Raw genomic sequence first — 24073 nt, 5'->3', positions numbered from 1 at the left:
ATGTTTGCACTCAAAGTGGAAAGTTCAGCTTTGTGACATTTCTCTCTCCAAACTTAAGGTGTGATGTAGGAAACCCTGATTACTTCCTCTTTGAGACGACGTTCCACCTATACCTTGGCATTGGAATTGCAGAGGGAAAGCTTATATTTTTTAATCTCCAGGTCAGATTCATCTCTCAATTCCTTCTTCTTTTTAACAGCCAATTCGAACCAACGGTGGTTGTCGCCACACTCATTTTCTGCCTGCTTCAACTATTTTCTGAGAAAAGTTAGCCCCATATCAGCTTGAGCTAAACCATCTTGGTATTTATCTTTGAGGTTCTCCTCAATTTTATCCTTCTTTCTGCTTTCTGACAAGATCTCAATATCTTCTTCACTCTTTCTTTTCAACTTAGCGTGATCTTTATCCAATGCATGAAGCTTCAATCGCAAGTTTTCATTTTCTTTAGCTAACTGTGCGATAGTTTCTTTCAATGTATCTACTTTTTCTTCGGAGGCACATATTGGTTCTAGTTCTGGTGGAGGAATCTGAACATCCACACTGTAAGGTAGCTTGACTTCTTTCGCCTGTTGTATCACCCACTGGTGATACGGCTCTTTAGCTTAACAATCACATTTACCCAGCTTGTTTCATTTGCAATGAATTTGAGTCCAAGCTTGTTTAATCTTATGCAATAGATTTGAGTTCTCAGCTCCCAAACCGGGTAATAAAAAATCCTTTAGTGATTCAGCGTTAGGTTCATTCTCCATTAAATATTCCAACTGTCTCATGGCCAATAAGGGGTTGTAATTTATGCAACCTCGGGGACCTATGAGTGGTTGTAATATATGTGAATGAATCACAACTTTCACTTAATTTGAATCATGCAACACTATGACTTGAATCATAAGTTGCACCTAACTTGAATCACTTAATTCATGTTAGCCTTTGTCTAGTTTGATTCGAAACACCACTTACACATGACTCAAATCACACAATTTCTAACATTTTTCTATTTGCCACTGCCCAATTTGATTTGAATCATAGTTTCTACATGACTCGAATCGTCGGAAAATGGGTAGCTTATTTTATGTTGATCTTATTTCACTCAACTTGTTCACTTGACTCAAATCAACAAATGCTATTTACTCTACTTAAACAACCATTTTCACCTATTTTTTATGCTTAATCTCAAACACCTATAAATCTTTTGTCACCTCACTTTTTTAGAAAATTAACAAGCACAATGTATGTAACTACGTGATAACAACTTCCATTATTGAAAACTCAAAACCACTTGCAAACAAAATTCTTTCATCTTTAACCTCTTGTTTGGATTTATATCTTGATTAAAAGATTTGTAATTGTTGAGGGAGACGTGTCTTGAAACTAACATTTCTTGAAGAATGTGTAAATATTTTCAGGAGGCTTGTAATAATATGGTAGTTGTGACTCATGGTGATCAATTCTAGTAAAAAATGAGGTTCTTCTCTCCAGGATGACATTGGTAGTGTTATGTGGAAGCATACATATAAGGTAGGAATTATTCTCAATCTTCATACAATTCATCGCTCAAGAAATCAGTGGATCAAGGGGGATTTCCTTATATGAAAACTTGAAGCGGAATGGTGAAGTTGGAAGATTTAAGAAGCAATAATCGAGTAAATATTTCATAGAGGGTTCGACATCAATTATGTATACAAGTCAGTATCTAGATATGCGATTTATTTTTCTCATCATTATTGTGAATTATGTGATTGTATGAACTCGTATAATATTTATCAAAACATTATGGAAGAATAACTTTCAACGGAAAACCATTAGATAGTGGAATAGGCTCCTGTGAAGATGATAGAGTCGAACCATTATACAACATGGTGTACTCTCTCTCTCTCTCTCTCTCTCTCTCTCTCTCTCTCTCTCTCTCTCTCTCTCGCATTTAAATTTTGTAGGTTATTGCATGTTAAGGTAACCATTTTTTTGGTGTAGTTTATCATTAATTCTTGTTGGTAATGATTAATTACATAAGTGTAGGTTTTGTTAGAATCAGAACCTATTTGTGTTTTTGTGTTGAGTAAAATTTGCAAATTGTGGTGTTGGAATCCTATAAGCAGTTGAATTTTGTAAAGAGCACATCTTGTGTAATTTGATAATTGTCAATTTGTTATAGTTTGTAACTATTTGGATATAATCTTTAATCCGTCTGAGATAGTTGTTAATTGTGTAACTGTATCCTTTATTTATTTCCAATTCAAGCACAAAGTCTCTATTTTTTACTATAAGACTTCCGCTTCGAAAAACTCTAATCTTTCATTTCGAAAATCGGTCAAATTTTTTAAATTAGACTGTTTTTCTACTCCATATTCTCACTTGACACCATCATAATCTATTTTTTGGAAAGAGTAAAGAAAGTTTAAAAATTGTTCCTCTAGTGTAATAGTTGAATCTAAAATATTTCATATAACGTAAGTGATCACAAATATCTCGATACTTAATTGTTGAAGCATCCTTATAGCGTATATCATGGTGACTCACTCTTGTACCCGGTGGTACAAGATGTAAACTTTATGCTCTAGTCATAAACACTATCAAGTTCCTTTGGTCAACTCAAAGCTTATCTTAACATATGTTATCCCATAGTAAAAGCTCACGTTATTAACCTCTACAAGATTATTCCTCTAGTAACCATTAGTAAGTATATTCTCAAAAAGAATAAGTTAATTGATTTCCCTCTCAAACTTTCAAATTGAGAAACAACTAACCAATAATACAAAAGGTACAAATCGTACAAGCTTTGTGGATAAAAGATACCCCATGATGTGTAACAATATTTGTTATTGGTGCTATGGACACAAAATATCTTGTTGCAATAATACAACATCTCAACGACTTCTTTCTCGCAAGATAAAGATCATCCAATGCCCATTAAAAAGAGAATTTGTATAAAGACCCAAATTCTCAATATTTTAATCATCTGACATATCACCACCTTAATAAATATAATATCAACAAACATTTGATAATCAACTTAAGAATAACACAAATAGAACTTTCAAAAGAAGAATATATAGAAAAGAATCTCTAGTGGAATTCAAGAAAGAAATAAGCAAATACTTTTACTTTAATACACTTTACATTGAAATATAAAGACACTTGTGTTTTTATCTAGAGTAGTTTACATCCTATATTAAGTAATATTTGTAAACACTTAAATATTTATTTATTAATCTGATTCTATTTTTTAAAGGACAAAGTGTTATCTAGATTCTTTGAGAAGACATAAAGATCCTATTGAGATAAGTTATTTATTTTTTAGAATTCTAAGATATAATTCAGCTAGACAATGAGATATCTTAGTGGTCTTTATAATCAATTTAATTTTAGTGAAAATCTCTTAGTGTGTAGAGACATGACATAGCTTCGAGTTAATGAGGTGGACCACCTTAAACCTTGTATGTTAATCTCTCTTACTTTATCTCTTTACCTTCACGCTTCCGTGATTGACTTGAACTATAATATTCAAAAAAAGTTTTAACTGGTTAACACAATTCAAACCTTGTTTCTTGTGTTTTTCTCACATTTATATTATTATCATGTATTTTGAAGAGTTTCTAAGAGCTAGTGTTTAAAGAAAAAGTTTGATATGAAATATTTATGGAAGACAAAATTTTGTTTGATATTACAAACCAAATATTTAAAAATTATATTTTTATAAATCACAGTGATTATATATAAAAGATACTAAAATATTTATATATACAAGCAAATCATACTCGTTCTACCATATAATTAAGATGGTAAAATCACTAAATGTCAGAAAACGACAATTTAGAACTTAAGACTACTTAAGAGCTATTGGTTAGTCTCATTTTGAAGAGACTTCTCTCATGGCATCTATGTTAGCTTGGAGAATATCAAATACTAATATTTATTTAGATTAATTAATGATTATTCTGTAGTTAATTCAGACCTTTATAAGGAATTAGTTTTTGTTACTGTTGCTCTATTTTACCATTACAAATAATGGTATCCAATGTTGTACTCATTAAATTGAATAATAATAATATTACCGATGGTAAATTTACATTGGAAATCTGAGATCGTAGTATGGTATCAGGCTTCATCCCTTCCTCTTTCCTCGTGTGTCACTTGATTTTCTCTCACAATTGTCACACTCCTTTTCATGTTTTTCTTCACGGATTTATCTCATTTTCTCCTCCAATCCAAGTGCATGCCTCACATTCTTTCTCCCAGTTTCCTTCTTATATCTTCTTTCTCCTAGGTAAACAAAATTCTTTATGCTTTTCTCATTCTTCACACAACTTTCTCTCTCTTCACCGTCCTCCCAAAATCGATCCTCTACAATTTCCTCAAGATCTTCAAGATCTTCATCGCCCAAAAACCCTAAATCAATAAATTCTCCACCATTTTTCCAAAAAAACCTACATCTTTCCTCACATCTTCATTGCATAATCCCTTCTCTCCAATTTTCTTTCTTCTCCACCACCACTCTCTCAGAAAATGCTAATTTTTCTTCATGGATGAAAATCCATATTTCGATTTTGCCACAAACCCTACTACCTCCATCCTAACCAAAAAAACCATCTCTCATCCTTGTAACACCACCTCTCGACCACAACAACTACATTTCTTAGTCAAGATTCATGAAGTTTGCCTTGATTTCCAAGAGCAAACTTTGGTTTATTGATAGTATCTTCGCTCAACCTACTTAAGGTCATACCTTGTATAATCCATGGCTTCGCTGCAACAATATGGTTCTACCATGGCTTCAACATTCTATATCTGACAATATCGCTCATTCAATTATGTGGATTGACCATGCACATGTTTTTGGACAAACTTGGAAACAAGATTCTCTCAAGGTGACATCTTCAAGGTTTTCAATCTTCAAGATTGTTAAGAGTCCCACATCAGATAATATATGGCCTGAATATGAGTTTATAAATGGGGGAAATCCTCACTCTATCAACCAGTTTTGTAGGGTTGAGTTAGGCCCAACCATATTTCTTAACATGGTATCAGAGTCTCGTTTAAAATCCAATGGGCCACCTATTATGGTTTCGGCTATCGGATCATCCACCATTTATTTCCATGCTCCAGATGTCCAATCCTGGGCGTGAGGGTGGTGTTAAGAGTCCCACATAAGATGATATATGGCATGAACATGAGTTTATAAATGGGGGCAATCCTCACTTTATCAACCAATTTTGTAGGGTTGAGTTAGGCCCAACCATATTTCTTAACAAAGATGATCTCATAAACCTTCATCATGGCACCCTGGATGTTTTAACGTACTTTACCAAACTCACCTCTCTTTGGGAATAAATTGATTCCCTTCTACCTACTCGTGATTTCACTTATGCAATCTCTTGTACCTGTGGAGCAACTTTTGATATTCGTTAATACAAAGAGCAAGATCATGTTCTCAAGTTTCTCAAAGGTCACATTGATTCCTTATTCATAACTTATTCCCAAATTTTCCTTTTGGATCCTCTACCCTATTTGGAGAAAACCTTCTCAATGGTTCTAGTTCAAAAGTGCAGATCAACCATCCCAATCTCTGACTCTACTGAATTTTCTTCCATGGCTATGCATTTCCAACTCAACACCAATCCTAGGGGAGCTTCTGGTACTTCTTTTCCTTCTCGTGGTCGTGTCAAGTCATTAACTGGTCGAGGCAACATGCCCCAACGAACCTGCACTCACCGTGGTCATCATAATCACACAGTGGATACCTGCTTCATGAAGCATAACTATCCACATGGTTATCACTACAAAAGTTCCAATCCCTCTGTCAATAATGTTGTTGAATCCACTTTAATTGATAACACTTTTGCATCTTAACCTGATTCACAACATTCTTTGGCTTCCATTCAACATCAATACAACTAGATCCTTTAATTTCTTCAATATCATCAACTTTTTCCAGCTCCGTTCCAAGATAGCTCTCCATCTAATGGTGCTCCCTTCCCTAATGTCAACTTAATCACTACTTCTAAATCTGGTAAGCCACATGTATCATGGGTAATCAATACAGGTACTACTAATCACATTACTCATAATTTAGGTAACTTTCAATTTCATTCCCTTGTCCTTCCCCTTCACATGAAACTCCCTAAAGACACCATTGTTACCACTAACAGTGTTGGCACAGTTCACTTCTCGAATTCCTTAATCTTATTTAATGTTTATTATCTTCCCATATTTCATGTCAACTTAATTTCTGCCACTAAGCTTATTGATTCCTCTGCTTGTACCTTAAATTTCACTAATAAGGAATGTTTCGTATTGCATAAAAACTCAACGAGGATGATTGGTTTAGTAGAGTGGTATGTAGATCTATATGTGCTTCAAGTTCAGGTCACTCCTTCTCTCTCTTTCTCCTATTTTATTTGTAACATAGTTTATGATTCTGATTCCACTTTATGGCATTGGAAGATTAGGCCACCCTCCCCACATTGTTCATAAAACTTTAGCTTGTCAATATCCATCTATTATTTACTCTTTTAATAAAGATTTCCCTTGTCATTTTTGTCATATATCGAAACAAAAACGATTACCTTATTCTAATAGCACTAGTACTTCATTTAGGTCTTTCGATATTTTACATGTTGACATTTGGGGGCCTTACTCTACCCCCTCGATCAATAACCATTGTTATTTTCTTACCCTTATTGATGATTATAGTCGTTTCACTTAGGTTATACTTATGACCCACAAGAGTGAAACAAGAAAACATTTAATTAACTTTCTTTCTTTCATAAATACTCAATTTCTACCATACTTAAATGCTTACATAGTGACAATGGCCAAGCATTTTTAATGTTTCATTTCTATAAAGCCAAAGGAATCTTGCATCAAAGGTCTTGTGTGCCTTCAACAAAATGGCGTTGTTGAGAGGAAACATCAACATATCCTTAATGTTGTAAGATCCCTTTTTCCAAGCTAATCTCCCTAAAAAAAATTGGCATCTCTTTGTTGCTCATGTCATTCACTTAATTAATAGTTTACCCTCTCCCATTCTAAATAATTGCACGCCTTTTTTTTTGCATAATAAAGTACCCGATTATACTACTTTTAAAAATTTTGGTTGCCTCGCTTATGCTTCCACTCTTTCTCAAAACATAACTAAATTTGATTACCGATCTCACAATTGTGTATTTCTAGGGTATAAAGAAGGAACTAAAAGGTATCTTTTATATGATCTTGTCACTAATACTTTTATTGTTTCCATGAATGTAACCTTTTATGAATCCTCATACCCCTTCACCAAAACACATGATCACCGACCTCTCTCTCCTCCCACTACCCTAAACCCCAATGACATTGATCTTGAACCTCTCAATGACTAACCTTTCACCTATAATCCTACTACAACACTTCTTCCTCATACTCCCCTCTCTCATCAATCAACCCGATTACCACTGATAACAATCTTGCCCCTTCTCCTGCCCCTTATCTTCCATCCCAATCGATTAGGAAATATCTTGGAACAATTAAGTAACCCTCCTATTTAACTAACTACCACTACAACCTCATTAAGAACCACACACTATCAACTACCAACAATCCCAAATTCCCTATCTCACATGTCATTCACTATAACCAATGCAACACATATTTTAAAAAAATTGCCTTTCCATTTCCTCCCATACTGGACCAACTACCTATAACCAAGCTTGCAAACATGATTGATGGCTCAAAGCCATGCAATCAGAATTACAAGCTCTCGAACTTATTAAAACTTGGACCATATTTGACCTTCCTCAACATAAAATTCCTATTGGTTGTAAATGGGTTTATCATATTAAATATCTTACTGATGGTAGTATTGACAGATATAAAGCTCGATTAGTTGCGAAAGACTGCACACAACAAGAAGGAATAGACTACTTTGATACTTTCTCGTTTGTTGCTCAGTTAACTATTGTAAAAACACTTATATCCTTAACTTCCATTAAAAATTAGCATCTATGTCAATAATGTTTTTCTCCATGGAGATTTAAATAAGAAAATTTACATTACCATTCCCAAAGGATACCAATTTCCCCATTCATCTACCACTACCAAAGTTTGCAAACTCAATAAAAGTCTTTATGGACTCAAGCAGACCAACAGAAAATGGTACTCTAAATGATTTGATACTTTAATTTCTTTAGGCTATCATCATTCCAATGCTGATAATTTCCTTTTTTATAAAAACATGATGCATCTCACTTAACTGTTTTATTAGTCTACATAGATGATATTGTATTAGTAGGTGATAACATCAATGAGATAACTCGTGTCAAAGTTATTCTTGATCGCCAGTTTCGTATCAATGACCTAGGTCCTTTAAGATACTTCCTTGGTCTTGAAGTAGCTCGATCCACCACAGGTTATTGTACTAAACCAACGAAATTACACTCTGAATTTACTAAACAACACAAGCATGTTGGCATCTAAACCTTCTCCTACACCCTATAATGTGTTCGTTAAACTTAGTTATATTGATTATGGACATTTCCCTAATCCTACATAATATAGGAGATTGACCAGTCAATTAATTAATTTAACAACCACTCATCCATATATTTCTTTTGCAGTTTAACAATTAAGCCAATTTCTTTCAAACCTCATTAACAATCATTTTAAAGCTCACAATTGCATCCTCCAATATTTAAAATCTAATCATGCTACCTCTAATTTAATGTTTTATGATTTTGTAGATAGCGATTAGGCCACTTGCCCAACCACACGACGTTCAACCACTACTTTTGTTGTACTTTTAGGCAAATCCCTTATTTCTTAGAAATCCAAAAAGCAGACAATAGTCTTCTGATCTAGTTCTGATGCAGAATATCGTGTTGTCGCTGCACTCACATGCAAAATTCAGTGGTTGTATTACCTTTTTAAAGACATTGACATCAAGTTCAACAAGCCAACCTCCATCTATTGCAACAACCGCTTTGTTGTGTACCTTGCACACAACTCCACATTCCATGAAAGATCAAAACACATTGAAATCGACTGCCACCTCATACGCGAAAAATTGGAATCGAGCCTCATCAAACTTTTCCCAATTCCTTCTTCTGGTTAACTTACTGATGTATTGCCGAAACCACTTCCAACTCATGTCTTTTCTTCTTTTCTTAGCAAGCTGAGACTTTTTTCCATCCACAGTCCAGCTTGTGGGGAAGTATGAAATACTAATATTTATTTAGATTAATTAGTGATTATTCTGTAATTAATTTTCACCTTTATAGGAAATTAGTTTTTGTTACCATTACTCTATTTTACCATTATAAATAATGGTATACAATGTTGTACTCATTAAATTGAATAATAATAATAATATTATCAATGATATATTTACATCAGAAATCTGTGATCGTAATAGAGAATGTTGTCATACTCAACTCTATTTTTAATTCTATCATTGTTTTATTCTTGTTTTTTTTTTTTTAATTGCCATTTAAGATTTAAAAAATAATAATGAAGATATAAAGAAGGTTCTTTTGAAGGTGGGGTAAAGAAGATACTAAAATCTTTTGGATATTAAAATCTTTTGGATAAAATGATCTGATATTTTTAAACATAAGAGAAAATGTGTTCTAAGTGTTTATGACCTTCACTTAATTAATTTTAGTTTATAATAAAAATTATAAATGAATTTGTAACTAAAAAATTAATTAAATACTTATGTTAAGATGTGTGAGATGGGTCAATTAATATGTATTATGTATTAGTTGAATTAAATGTATGTAAATTATTGTCTAAAGTTTAATCCATATGGACAATATTTACTACTCATATAATCAATAAATGTTTGTAGTTTATCACTTAATTAATATTTAATATCTTTTAAAGAAATATATGTCACTTAAAGAAATACTAAAATAATATTTTAAAACATTTTGCACCTAAAAAAAAGAACAAGTATAACACATCAAAGAAATATTTGTTATAATATTACAAGACAAATTTTTAATCACATAATCAAATCCATCTCAAATTTACATCAACAAATCCGGATAATTTGATGCACATAATAAAAAAATCAAACTATATTGATCATAAACTTTTTACTAAATACCTTAAAAATACTTAGTCACTCACATAAAAACATATATTCTATTATTCGTGATACTTAATTTCAACTATAAACTTAAAAAAATAAAAAATAATTATGCTATTTATTAATATTTTATTAACATCCTGGCAAATTAACGAATATATTCGAAAAATATAATAAAATCACATACAATAATATTTTTATAATATTTGTTAATATTTTTTTATAGAGTTTAATAGCGGAGAGTCCACTTGATTTCTTTTAAAAAATAAAAATTGATCCAACTCTATAGAAAAAAATCTAACTCTTACAAAACCAAACTTAAATAAGAAAATAAAATATGCATTTGCGGTGTAAAATAATTTTACACCATCATCTAATAAACGGCGTGTATTTCGTCAAATCATACTAATAATTTAAAAATGACTTAACTGATTGGGTAGATCGATGGTCTCTTATAAGACGATTGTGTAAAAAAACTATGATAGTGCACTCCCATAAAAAAAACTTAAATTCTTTTTAAGGAAGCAAATCATGTTATAAAATTTCCAACATCATTACGGTCATGAGTTTGATCCCGACCCTGGGCACACGATATTGTTAAATTCTCTCAAGTAAGAGCTTTGTCATCAATTGCGATCCTCCCCTACTCGAGAGATTAGTCTCTGCATTTGTGTGCATAGATACCTAGTTTATAAAAAAAAATCCAATACCATGTAACCAACATTAGAAAACTATACATTTACTTATAAATTTACTAATATCTCTTTCTTTTTTGTCAATACTACTATCTCAATTTTATAAAACACTACTTCCAAAAAAATAATTAAAATATATAATATAAGAAAGAAAGATGCTCTGAATTTTACATTTTGACCATTCTCTCTAACTCTGCCACCTCATCTTTTTAAGGATATTTTCGGTCTAAACAAACTATATCTCAATCATTTGGTACTTTCTTGTTTGAAACTAAAGACACTCCATTATCTGATTGGTGATCTTCCCATTCTTTATCTTATTCTATATCAATATGGTAACTTGCTCTCAAGATTCTTTTCAGTGCATAAACCTCATACTCCTTTCCCCAAAAAACATGGTTGGTCGTAACTTCCCCACCTCTCAAATCCTTCTTCAAGTTGTCCATAATACATTAACTTTTTCTTTTGTTACCCACCTCATAACCCATTTCATTTCCGGATTCAACTTTATCACAAGCCATTTTAGCTTTCCCTCACAAATTTTCTAGATTTGAAATTTTGGGTTTGAATTTTTGGGTTTATCTCTCCAACGCGTCTTTCCTCCTCTCTACAATCACCCCCATTTTGCTAAGAATCTGACTTCGGGTATTTTTAAATTTCATTTACGTTTTTTATGGGTTTAGAATTGTTTCACTATAAACTTTAAGGAAAATCAATTTAAATAAATAAAAGCTTCAACTTTGTGCAAGATCTTGCTTCATATTCATATTACGATTTTTATGTGGTGTTTATAGATGAGACTGAAGAAAATATTTATATACTGAAGGTTTTTCAGAAAAGGCTTGTGAGAGATGAATTTTGATAAAAAAAGATGGAAGATCTCTGACATAAAAAGATGACGGTTTGACAATCTATTTGTTGAAAGACAAAGAACCTGATGATAGGAGAACGATGGTGGTGATGACACTGAAAACATAATTGGATTGATTATCGCATGCATGACTACATCGATGGTGCATGAGATATTAAACAAAGATTTATCTTATATGTTAAGAAGAAAAAAAAGTGTGACAAAAATGACAAAGAGTGAGATTTAAATCCAACATGAAAATTAATATAAATGGATATTATAGGTGATTTGAAGGAGAAGCAGAAATCATCAGCACCAATTTTTCTTTACTGGATAATCAAGAGTAATTTCAAGGAGAGTGTCGCATCCGCGAAAAACAACCGGCGGGCTAAAAACAAAACAAACAGAGTCGTCACCGTGCGTTATTTATCCCAAAGAGGGAAAGGAAACGCTCGAAGTAAACCTGGAAAAGACATGGTCTCGCGACCAAAGAGAGATGGGATCGGGAGTCGGTTATGCGAAGGGAAGGTATTAGCACCCCTACGCATCCGTCGTACTCGACGGGATCCATGCTCAGAAGGAAAGGATAAGGTTTCTAAAACTGCTCACAAACAATGCACACACACACACTAGAAACAACACAGGTGGGAGAAGAGGGGAACGGGCTCACTAGGATATCGCATCCTATGCCTACGTATCTCATCTGGAATGAGAATCAGAGCTACCGCCGTTCGGCTCACGCACGCCAAACAAAACACACACAGGAAACCGACTGCCAATCGCTGGACTTACGTCAGACTCCACACAAACAGGCAAACATGGAAATCGAATACCAATTGCTGGACTTACATCAGACTCCGAACCAACAAACACACACTGGAAACCAACTGCCAATCGCTGGATTTATGTCAGACTCCACACAAACAAACACCAATAGGATACGGAATGCCAATCGCTGGTCTTACATCCATCTCCTAACACACACAAGAAGGTTAACAACAAACAAGTTACTAAGGAGTCTGGCACTCGAGCCTAGTAACTGTCAAGCGAACACACACAAAAAAGAAAAAGGGTGAACACACAGACTAACAGGGAGTCGGGAACTCGAGCCTGATAGCTGTCAAGCACAACACACTCAAAAAAAGAAAAGGGTGCCCGGAGAGATCTCGTACGACCTCCTGCCTACGTACCTCATCTGGTATGAGGATCAGGGCAACATAGTTCCCCTTAATAGGGGAGAAACTTTCTCCTAACCAGAGACTGGGAAATGACAAACTAGAAGGGAGACTGACTCGAGCCTAATAGTTATCATGCAATCCACAATGGTCCTAGGTTGAGGTTTCTATCTAACTTGCACAGGCAGCAAGCTATTCTAAACAACACAGGCAAAGCAAACATACACACAATTAGCACACACTATATACAAACAAAGTGGGCTCACACAAGGTTAGGCTGTGAAACACAAGCCAACTGTAATCGGGTGTAGTTAGCTCTTAACCCTAACATTGAGGGTTAGGGTGAAGCAGATGAAGTGGGAAGTGAGGGTAAGACCTCACAGCTCTTATCCCTGGCCTGGGAGAGCTTCAGACAAATGAAAGTGTGGGAGTTCAGAAAGTTGGAACTCTTCTCCACATATGACTGACTCAACAAGGATCTTGGGTTAATATCCACAATGCATCAACACAAGGTGTGCGAGCAAAGTGGATGACACACTGAATAGCAGAAGATGGATTGCACATCTCTTTTATCTGCGCCTTATCAAAGGACTTTTCCTGCTTGGCACAAAAATAAACATTCACAAGCATTGCCTCTTAAGGAGGGCTTCAGACAGGTGCCTGCCCAAGTAACAGGACAGGTCTTCCAGACTACATGAAGTCAGAGAGTTATACCTATGTGGTTAAGCAACCAAGCAAAAGCAAGTTCAAATTGAACTTAAGCAACTTATGTACCTGTAGAAACATCAAACAAATCAGTTCAACTGTACAGACAAACAGACAACATGAACATCAAACAGTCAAACCCAATGGGCAAAGGCATAAGCCAACAAGTCAAACTCAAATGAGTTAACAATCCTACAAAACACACAATGTTAGTAGTCAAAAGCAAGCATCAAATGCTCAAGTGAGGTTGCATCATGAACCATATAACCTGGATGTTCAACCTGAAATCAAAGCTCAAAGATGAGACAAACCACTAGGTCAAGGCCTAGGGTCAAAGATGGAGAAAAAATCCAAAACAAAACATGAAAATTGATATGAATCAACTTCAATCAATTAAGAACATAATCCAAAAGGTCTCAAATCAATATCATTCACCAATTTCATTTCATGAACCAAATATGGCAAGGTATGCACATTGTAACCACATTGTGACAACAGAATGAATAAATGCACATTAAATCAAAAATGATTCAATTAATTTTGGCAAAAATCATGGGTAAACAGAACACACAACATGATCATCACACAAAAAATTAGAGCATTTGGACATGATTAGGCATGGTAATCAAATTGTATAAGGCAAGGCAATCAAAACAAGCTCAAATATGACACCAAATGTTACACCAACTTAGCACAAGCCTAAAACAGAAATGGTAAAAGGTAAAAACCTCAAATCAAAGCCAAAACAACCTCTAACATGTCTAGAAACAATGTGCAAAATTTCACATCCATTGGATAAACAACCAGCATTTCACAAACAAATGAAAATCAATGCCATTCAAAAGTTCACAAATGATCATCCAGAATGAAAATTCTCAATCAAATCAGAAATGATTCCAAAAATTCCACAAAAAATCATGAGCATTCACAACGTTCATATCAAGCACCATACAAAAACTCATGGCAATTGGAGATCATTTGATAAGGCAAATTCATCAATCATGTTGGACATCATAAGGTGTGACACAAATTGTCACACCTATCTTAGAAAAATCATAACTCAGCAATGGCAATTGATAAAAATGCAAACTCAACACCAAAATGTCCAGCAAGATGTCTAGTTTCTACATGTAAAATTTCATGAGCATTGGATTAAAATTGAGAATTTCACAAATGATTTAGCAAGGCAATGTCAAAACATGATATGTATACACAAACCCTAAGGCAAAATTAAATCCAGCCAGGCACAATTTTGGAAAAAATGATGATAAAAAACTAGAGAGAAAATGTGACATGATGCAAAAAAATTGGAAGGAAATTGGTTGATTTTTCTATTTTTTATGATTTTGTAAAGTTTGAAAAAAAAATAAAAAAAACACAAGTGAGGCATACATATGATTCATGGAGGGAAAGATAAAACAACATAATCATTTGAAAAAAAGGTTGCCAGCCGGTATCGAACCCAGGGCGTTTTTGAACATGAAGTTGGCGTGCTGCATGGGCTTCCCATGCAGCCAATCACATGCGAGCTCCAGCGCACCACGTGAAGAACGCCTTTCCGTTGCCTAAACCAAATCCAAAACCGTTGCCTAATGTCCTATATCATCTTCTTCACGTGTTCTTCATGTGAACAGTAATCTTCAACAATCATCAAGAACTTTTGTTCCAGTTTTTGAAATTGGACATATCAATAGCTAGATCTTTCAATGCCTAACAAGAATCCACAATCAATTTAACAAGAAACAACAAAACATGCATGAATCGAAGGATTTAAGTTTCATCATCAAAACTTTAAACGCATGGATCTCACTCAATTATGCACGAAATCACTCGATTCAAAGTGCAGAATTTTCACCATTAAGAGATCTACAAGAACATATCAACAATTTAGAGAATTAAGGAAGTCGAAAAAGTGACCTCTTGAAGAGCAGCACTTGTAATCACACGTTTCCAAGCCTCTTGATGTTTCAATCTCCCTCCAACGTGCTCCTTAAGGTGAGTGATGATGAATATGAGGTTTAACAATGATGGAATCAAGCTAGATCTTCACTTGCCATGGAAGCTTCAATTCTTGAACATGAACAAAATAGCAACCAATTCCTCTGTTTTCACGTGCAAGAATGCTCAATAATGGCTCAGGATCATGAATGAATCAAGGAAAAGTGCAAGAGATTGAAGAAATTTGGAGAAAAAAGTGAGAGAGAATTTTGAGATTTTTGGGATTCTAGATCTAAACTTGGGAAATGTGATGAATTCTGTTAGGATTTTCTATTTATAGGCTATGCTAAACATGATTAATTAAGTTTAAACCATATGCTAATGAAATGAATGAGTTTGGAGGTGTTTTTACAAAATTGGAATTTCACCTTATGCATGAAAATGCATGGATGAACAGTACGAATTTGGCCTTGATTTCACTCAAAATATTATTTTAAAGCCAATGGTGATAGTAGCATGTGCAAATAATTCACCAATTTTGAATTTCATTTTTTCCCTCCAAAAATCAATTGAATTTTCAAATATTTATGTGAATGGAATGCATGTCATGTAATGCCAAATTTGGAAACTAGAGGTTAAAACAAGAATGTTGCAAAAAGAGCCACATGATTTGGCCTTTTGGTTTGAAAGTTATGCATGTTTGAAGTTCCATGTTCCCTTGACCAAGATTGATCCATATCTCTTCAACCACACATGAGAAATTGATGATCTTGGACTTTTTGGAAATGGGAGAGAAAGATCTACAACTTTTATATTCAACAAAATTTCATTTGAAGCTTTATTGATGATGTAATCTTGAGGAGAAAACCTTTCCATTTTTGGCAATTTCAAATTATAAGTCACTTTCTATTTTTGGAAAGTTTTGTCCTGACTTTATTTTCTTCAAAGTTGATGTTTGAAATGTCAAATGAGACTTGTTTGAACATGAATGAAGTATTTCTAACCACTTCCCACCTCCAAATCCAACATTTGACTTTTGGTTGACTTTTGTAGTTGATAGATGACTTGGTCATGCACAGATGAATTTGAGCCTCAATCTCTTGATGAAGTGGCTCCAAAATGAAACCCTAGCTTATACAAGCTCAACAAAACCATATGATGATCCCCATCTCATGAAAGACCTCATCTCCTTGAAAAACCCTGATTGGCATAATTCAACTGATTAGGGTTGACTAGAGGTCAAAACCCTAATCCCAAAGAATCTGATCAAGCACAATGAACCTCTTGGTGATGATAAGACCATGATGATGGTGATGTACCATTGCAATCAAGATAGTGATCAATCTCCTTGAAGAACCAAGATACCCTAATTGAAGCACAAACCCTCAGATGGCTAGTGATCAATTCATGAGACCCTCAGGCTTGCATCTCTTAACCTCTCCATCTTCTGAGAAAGACCTAGGAGGATGACTTGTTTATTGTTTCCACATGATATGCAAAGATGCAATGACTAATATCCTAAAAAATGAAAATGCAATATGCAAAGCTAGTCCCAAGAGAGGAGGGCAAATTTTGAGGTGTTACAGAGAGTATTTGATTTTCTTTATTGAATAATTAAGAGTTATTTAAAGGATATGTACAAATTTATTTTTTACCGAGTAAATGTGAGCTATTTGATTTGAAGGAGTTGTTACTAGGTGAATACGAGTTATTTGATTTGAAAGAGTTATACAAACTAGCCTAAATAAAAAGCAATGTATTTTTTACTACTATTTGTATAGTTTATTGATCATTAATTATTATACCTATATTTTAAAAGTTGGACTACAGTAATCAGAACATAGTTGCGATGAGTGGAAGAGGAAGGGGCGGTTGTGAAAGAAGGTGCCCCAATCACCGACAAACCATGGCAATCATGCACCACAAGTAGGTAAAAGAAAGAGAATGAGAAGAAGAACATTAACATTAGAAGTTGTTTGAACAAAAGAAAAAAACTAGGAGAAATCAACACAATACAACAAACCCTAAAGGGCAAAATACCAAATGAAATCTAATACGACAATCAGAAACAAGAGGAAGAACTGAAAAAGCTATGGGCTGATACTAACGGTGGGAACTAGAATCCAGCAAACGGAATGCCAATTGAGTTTATTGCGCCTAAGCTTATAGACAGAGAAGTTGAAATTGAAATTGAAGAAGCAGATATTGAATAGGAGGTGAAATATTGGGAAACAACTTTGATTATGTATGTTATAGGTGGAGATCTGAGTATGAACGTGGTCAAGCAGTACATGATGAAGTTCTTGAACTTTGTTCAGTTACCTGACATGTTATATAACGAGGAAGGGTATTGCATCTTGTGATTCCATTCGATTAGGGACAAATAGATGGTGCTGATTGAAGATCCTTTCAGAATTCACAACATGCCTATGTTACTGAGAGAATGGAAACCATAGCTTGAAGAGAGGCATGCTAAGGATGATATTTATATAGTTAAAGTTGCCAAAATTATCGCTACATTTGTGAGGAGCGAAAAACATGAGCAAAATAGGAAGCGCTCTAGGACAACCTATGGTCACTGATGAATGCATGACGAATAAACTGAAGGTCTCTTATACATGTATATTAGTTGAAGTGGACATCACTTGAGAGCTTGCAAAATAAATAACCATCAAGGATAATCAAGCGAAGCTAGTGGAAATATACCTGAATGCATTGCACGCTTGAACATATAACAGAGTCTCCTTCGATCTTTATTTATTCCCGAAGAAAAGGGAAAACATCGATAAAACCCGGGGAAAAGAGAAAACTGAGTAAGGAAGTCGGTTATGCAAGGATAAAGTATTAACACATCGTACATCCATGGTCCTCCATGGGAACCGTTTTGATTGTTCTTGCTCGAATGAATGTTATATCTAAAGATTACTCGCGAAAGGAAAAGGAAAAGAAAAGAATAGATAAAATGCTCGGTGAGGATCGAGGGCCTCATGCCTACGTATCCTTATAATGTAATAAGGAGTTCAGAGCTTTGTAGTTCATAGAACTAATTGTGGGAGGTGAAAATAAGTTATGATAAAGGTATGGTCTGAACCAAAGGATTGTATGATTTGAACTCCAAAAAGGGATTAAATCTGAACCCAAGAGAAAAACTGGCATATTGATCGGAAAATAAAGGGTATTTCCTATACCAATCTCCAAGATAAGTAATAAGATTCTTGGTTCAGAGGAAGGCATCAATTATTATCCCAAAATTATATATGAAGCTCATAGGAATAATGTATTTGCCTAAAAAAATAATAGTATATCACATGGAGTGAATAAAGGTAGAATTATGAATGTATCATGGAGATGATCAAAATGAATAGAGAAAAGTAACCAAAGTCACAGAAGCGAAGGGTTTGGTAAAAATGATTGGGTGGTATAATTTGAAACCAAAGGTAATGGTGTATTGAAATCTATATGAGGAATGAAATTTGTACCATATAGATAAATAGGCATATTGGCCAAAAAAGAAGGAATAAAATATTTGTCGGCCAAACAAACAACTCTTGGTACAAACACATACTTCCTATTAAATGTCCTAAATGGGTATATATAGAATTCTAAGGAAAATTGTATTTGGTTTCAAAGAAACAGTATGTCACTGGGGTGAATGGTTATGATTGAAGGTAGATGATGAATCATGAAAGATATGGATGGTGCCCTAAGGCGGAAGAAGGAATTATTAGGAATGTGCTTGCCAAGGATTCGTATCCTCGTGCCTACATATTCTCATTGTGCAATGAGAAAGTCAGAGCTTTCGTAGTTTGTGGAACCACGAAAATAAAGGGAATAAATTGAAAGTGATGAGAAATATAACTTGTACCAACAAAATGGTAGCGTGGGAACCCATGAAGGTAAATGAACTTTGAACCAAAAAGTAAAGGCATATTGGACAAAAAAGAAGGAATGAAGTGTTTGGCATCAAGGCAAACATCCATTAGTTCACAAGGTGGACTGTCGATTAATTCGTCCTAAAAGGGTATGTATGGGGCCCCCAAAGAAAGTGTTGTTGGGTACAAGGAACAATATATCACCGTAGGGAACAAACAATTTGAGACCAGAGAAGAATGGTATATTGGATCCATGAAGGAATAAACTATGAACCAAAGAGTAAAGGCACATTGGCCAAAAAAAGAAGGAATAAAGTGTTTGACATCAAGATAAACATCTCTTGGTTCACAAGATGGACTTTGATTAGGTAGTCCTGAAAGGATGTACGTGGAATCCAAGGAAAAATGACATTTGATCTCAAAAGGATGGTATTTATTGATGAATGAAGAATGAAGGATTAATAAATATGGTAGGTCACGGAGAATCTGAATCCTCGTGCCTACGTATTCTCACTGTGCAATGAGAAAGTCAGAGCTTCGTAGTTCGGCCTACTAGGGATCACAACAAGAGATTGATGAGGCAAGAGGTATGATATGATAATGGAATATGAAGAGTGCTTGACCGTCATTTGTTTTAAATCACATTGAAGTCTATGAATGAAGGCAAATGCTTTGAATAACTAGGGCCTACGCCCCGTACGCAAAGTCACTTTAGACAAGGGTAGGAGAAACTCTGTCTCATCATTCCTCATTACTTAAGGCTCATGGCATGTGATATTTATCATAACTGACAAGTTGTTTGGGAAGAATCCTCATTGCCTCTTAATGGGTTGATGTTGCCTTAGTGAAGAAGACTTGACAATTTATTTGATTCATATTGTATTAAAGTCTCTAAATGAAGACGAATGCTTTGAATAGCTAGGGCATATGCCCCGTACGCAAAGTCACTTTATACAAGGGTAGGAGAAACTTTGTCTCATCATTCCTCATTACTTAAGGCTCATAGCATACAATTTAAATCGTGGTCGCCAAGTGTTGACCTTTGTATAATCTACTACTTGATTTTCCTAGGATGTCGTGCATGAAAGTTTGGACTTGAAGCTTTGAGATCCACAATATTAGAAATAGTCTTATCAAGTGATCAAGGAACTTTTTATCACTTGATTAGACTGTGGAATTATACATGATCAAATGATTTAGTTAATCAAAATTTCTTTTAATCAACTTAAATTAGAGGGTTTGAATTAATTGGCAGTTATGGTTAACCTAATCTAAGAGTTAAAATATGTACAAGTTGTTCTAAGGGATCATGCAAAGGTTAAAGTCAACCTAATCAAATATCTCATGAAAATTAACTTGATTAAAAACGGGTAATTATTCTAAGTTAATTCTAATCCTAAGGGATCATGCATTTCTATGACTAAAATAACCTTAAGGGTAAAAAGGTCAAATCTTATGGATATTCAATTAGGAACAATGTTAAACCCAAATCACCATTAGTCTACTAAAACTCTAAAGATCTAATCAAGTTCTAAAATTAACTAACCTAATCAATTTTCAAAACCTAATTACTCTTAAAAATCCAATTGGATTCTAAAATTAACTAATAATCTAGTTAGTTATAATTATCATTATAAGATAATTATCATCTTAAATCTAATTGTCATACCCCAAAATTTGCCCATTAATCTTGCAAAACATTTCTCGAAGCACTCCGACTTGTTCTGCAAGACACTGACCTTAAAGGAACAAAAGCCCAGCTCACAAATGGCCCAATTCAGAAAATGGCCCAAACTAGCCTGCTCGCTAGGCGAGTAATTCCTTCGCCTAGCGAACACTTCGTTATGACACTCGCCCCAGCGAAGCATCAGATCCAGTAAAAGCCCAAACTAGCTTGCTCGCTAGGCGAGCAACTCCTTCGCCTAGCGAAGCTTGCGAATATCAGAATTTCTGGGCTTCATTCTGAGCCCATTAGGTCACAACAAGAGCATTATAAATAGCCAAGCTTCAGTAACAAAAAGAAGGAGAAAAACAGAGGAAGACGGACGAAAACCCTGGCACAGAAACCCTGGAGGCTACTTTAGAGAGTTCCGAGTGAAGAAACCCTGAAGGCCGCTCCTCCGCTCTGAAGCTACCGCCGCCCAACTCCATCCGATACCAAAAGTGATCAGTCTCTCCAATATAGCAGCTTAGTTGCAAACAGGTTTGCGCATCACTATTGTTTTATGCTTTTAATCGGTAATCTCTATATACATGAAGCATCATGATTGAAGTTTCGAATATGTAATTTGATTTCACATGCGAATTTAAATATGCTTGAATATCATGAATGTTTGTCCATGTTATTCCTGTAATCAAATGCCATAAAAGTTCAGGTTTTCGGAGGTCATGCTGCTGTCAAACTCCAAACCCGTGGCCGCTCGCTAGCACATCGCTAAGCGAGCCTGTAGCGAGCATTCGCTGAGCCTTCGCTAGGCGAAGCAGAGGCGAACGGGACAGTGGCTGCTTTGTTTCTTTTCTATTCTGCCTTATGTCTATCTAACCAAGACTTATTATAATTCTGCATCATTTGGCCTGAGATTATGACTGTTGTGTTGTAGTGCAATTTTCAATCATACTTTACTTTGATGCTCTAACCCGTGTGCTGAATTGTGTAAAGGTTTACATATTCCCGAGGAAATGGCCGGCTAGGTATTCCACTTTATGTGTGGGATACCCTTATGGAGATTCACCCTGAATTACTCAATTGATTTTAATGTATTAATTTCATGGTGAAGATCCACCCTAATGGCTTAATTGATCTTAATGTACTGATTTTAATATGGACCTAATTGCTTAATCGACTACGGTTATCTAATTAATTGTAAAACTTTGCCTTTTAATATGCGATCTTGGACCTCTCTTTTGTTACCCTACGATTACGGTATTATGGTCATGTCCCGCGAATATGGGGATACACTTAGGAAAGACCCTTCGGTTAAATCATCATAGTCCCTCGAATGTTGCCTCGATGACCCTTCGGTGTAGCCTACGGTTAAATGATGATCGTCCCTTCGAATGCTAAGGTATCCTCACAACTGTTGCCTTCAATGACCAATCGATGACCGATCGATGACCCTTCGATGACCCTTCTACATCCAAAGGATAAAACTGCTTACTTCTCAATAGTAAGGACAGTTTTACCCTCATAAGGATAGGAAATGCCCGGAAAGACCTCGGATAGGTATAACTCTTAATTGCTTATTCACAATTTAAAACTACTTTTCACACCTTACACCTTTCAAAACCTCCATTAGAAAATCACCACCTGGCATACATTCGCACTAGAATCATTGCCAAGTTATATTTTTCTAAACTATTTTCAAAACTAAACGAGATAACCACTTTGTATACATTCATTCAAGAATCATTACAAAGTTAAATTCTCCTTTTCAAAACATTTCCTACACATTTCTCAACCACTTTTTCAAACTAAAAAAACATAAATGATTGAGCAATTAAGAGCCCATGGATAACCATGGATACAAAGGGTGCTAACACCTTCCCTTTGTATAATGTACCTCCCGAACCTAAGAATCTAAATTAAGGTCTTTCCTGTTCTTTTCCACCTTTCCTTATTGGATAAAAGAAAAGTCGGTGGCGACTCTTGCTATCCGCGACATTGCGATAAAAAGCAAAATACCCCAAGTCAGTTCACCGTATGACACTAATCATCTAAGATCCTAATTATTTATAAAATTTAACCAAGCTAATTAAACTAATCCTAATTAAAATCCTCTAATTGCCTAATCAACAAAATTAAAAACTAAGCAAAACAATCAACAAAATAAGTCCAAAAAAATTAATGAAATGGGCTTAGATATGGGTGTAGGCCATGTACAGGGTGTCTCCAGGAAGCAATTCACGTGGGCTTAGAGGCCAAAGCCCAAATGGAAATCGCAGCAATGCAGGGGTGCATTGGGTAAGCTAGTTTAGTAAGCAAAAATCTTGGCCTAATCATTATAGCCAAAACAAAAATCACATGCCTAAAGAGTCAGCATAATGGTGATCACATATGATAAAACAAGAATTGAATTTGAAAATGTCAACACGCGCCTGCCAAATTGAATGAATTCTCAGATTCTGGTGACCTGCCACCATAGGCAACCACGCTGGGAATCGTCTCTGGCGGAGGTAGCCATCAAAAACCTAAATCTAAATCATCGATAAACTCACTTCAACATGCTCGGTCCAAATCTTCCATTAACTTCCATCAATTTCCACTCACTAGTTCGAATCGAATCATATCATCAAGAACCCTAAAAACCGAAATCCTAAATTAAATTACAATCAGGCCCCAATCCGCTCCAAAACCAAAGGGTTGTCGCTCATTTACACCTAAGCAACCATCTGGTAACAAGAATGCAGAGAAATAGAACGGAATCAAGAAGATCATACTGGAGAAGATCGGAGGTGAAGTGCGGGCATAATCCAGGAATGTCACAAATTCTTCCCCCTTAATGCTTTCTTCTTCTTTCTATATATTCATCCCCCCTTCTGAATGAATGATTTGTGGATGATGGTTTCAACATGGTGTACTTTATTGCTATGAATTGGGAGGGATCGATCTGAGAGGTTTAGCTCGGTTGTTTGGAGTTCCAGACATTGAAACTCTAACAACATTGGAAATTCTGAGCTCTAGTATGTATGTGTGTGTGTGTGTGTGTTTGTGAGAGAGAGAGAGAGAGAGAGAGATCCAAATGAATGATTGTGATCTAATAATTTATAGAATTTGAAAAGCA

This window comes from Lathyrus oleraceus, chromosome 6 (genome assembly GCF_024323335.1).
Source record: "Lathyrus oleraceus cultivar Zhongwan6 chromosome 6, CAAS_Psat_ZW6_1.0, whole genome shotgun sequence".
NCBI lineage: Eukaryota > Viridiplantae > Streptophyta > Magnoliopsida > Fabales > Fabaceae > Lathyrus > Lathyrus oleraceus.
This window is presented reverse-complemented; position numbering follows the sequence as displayed.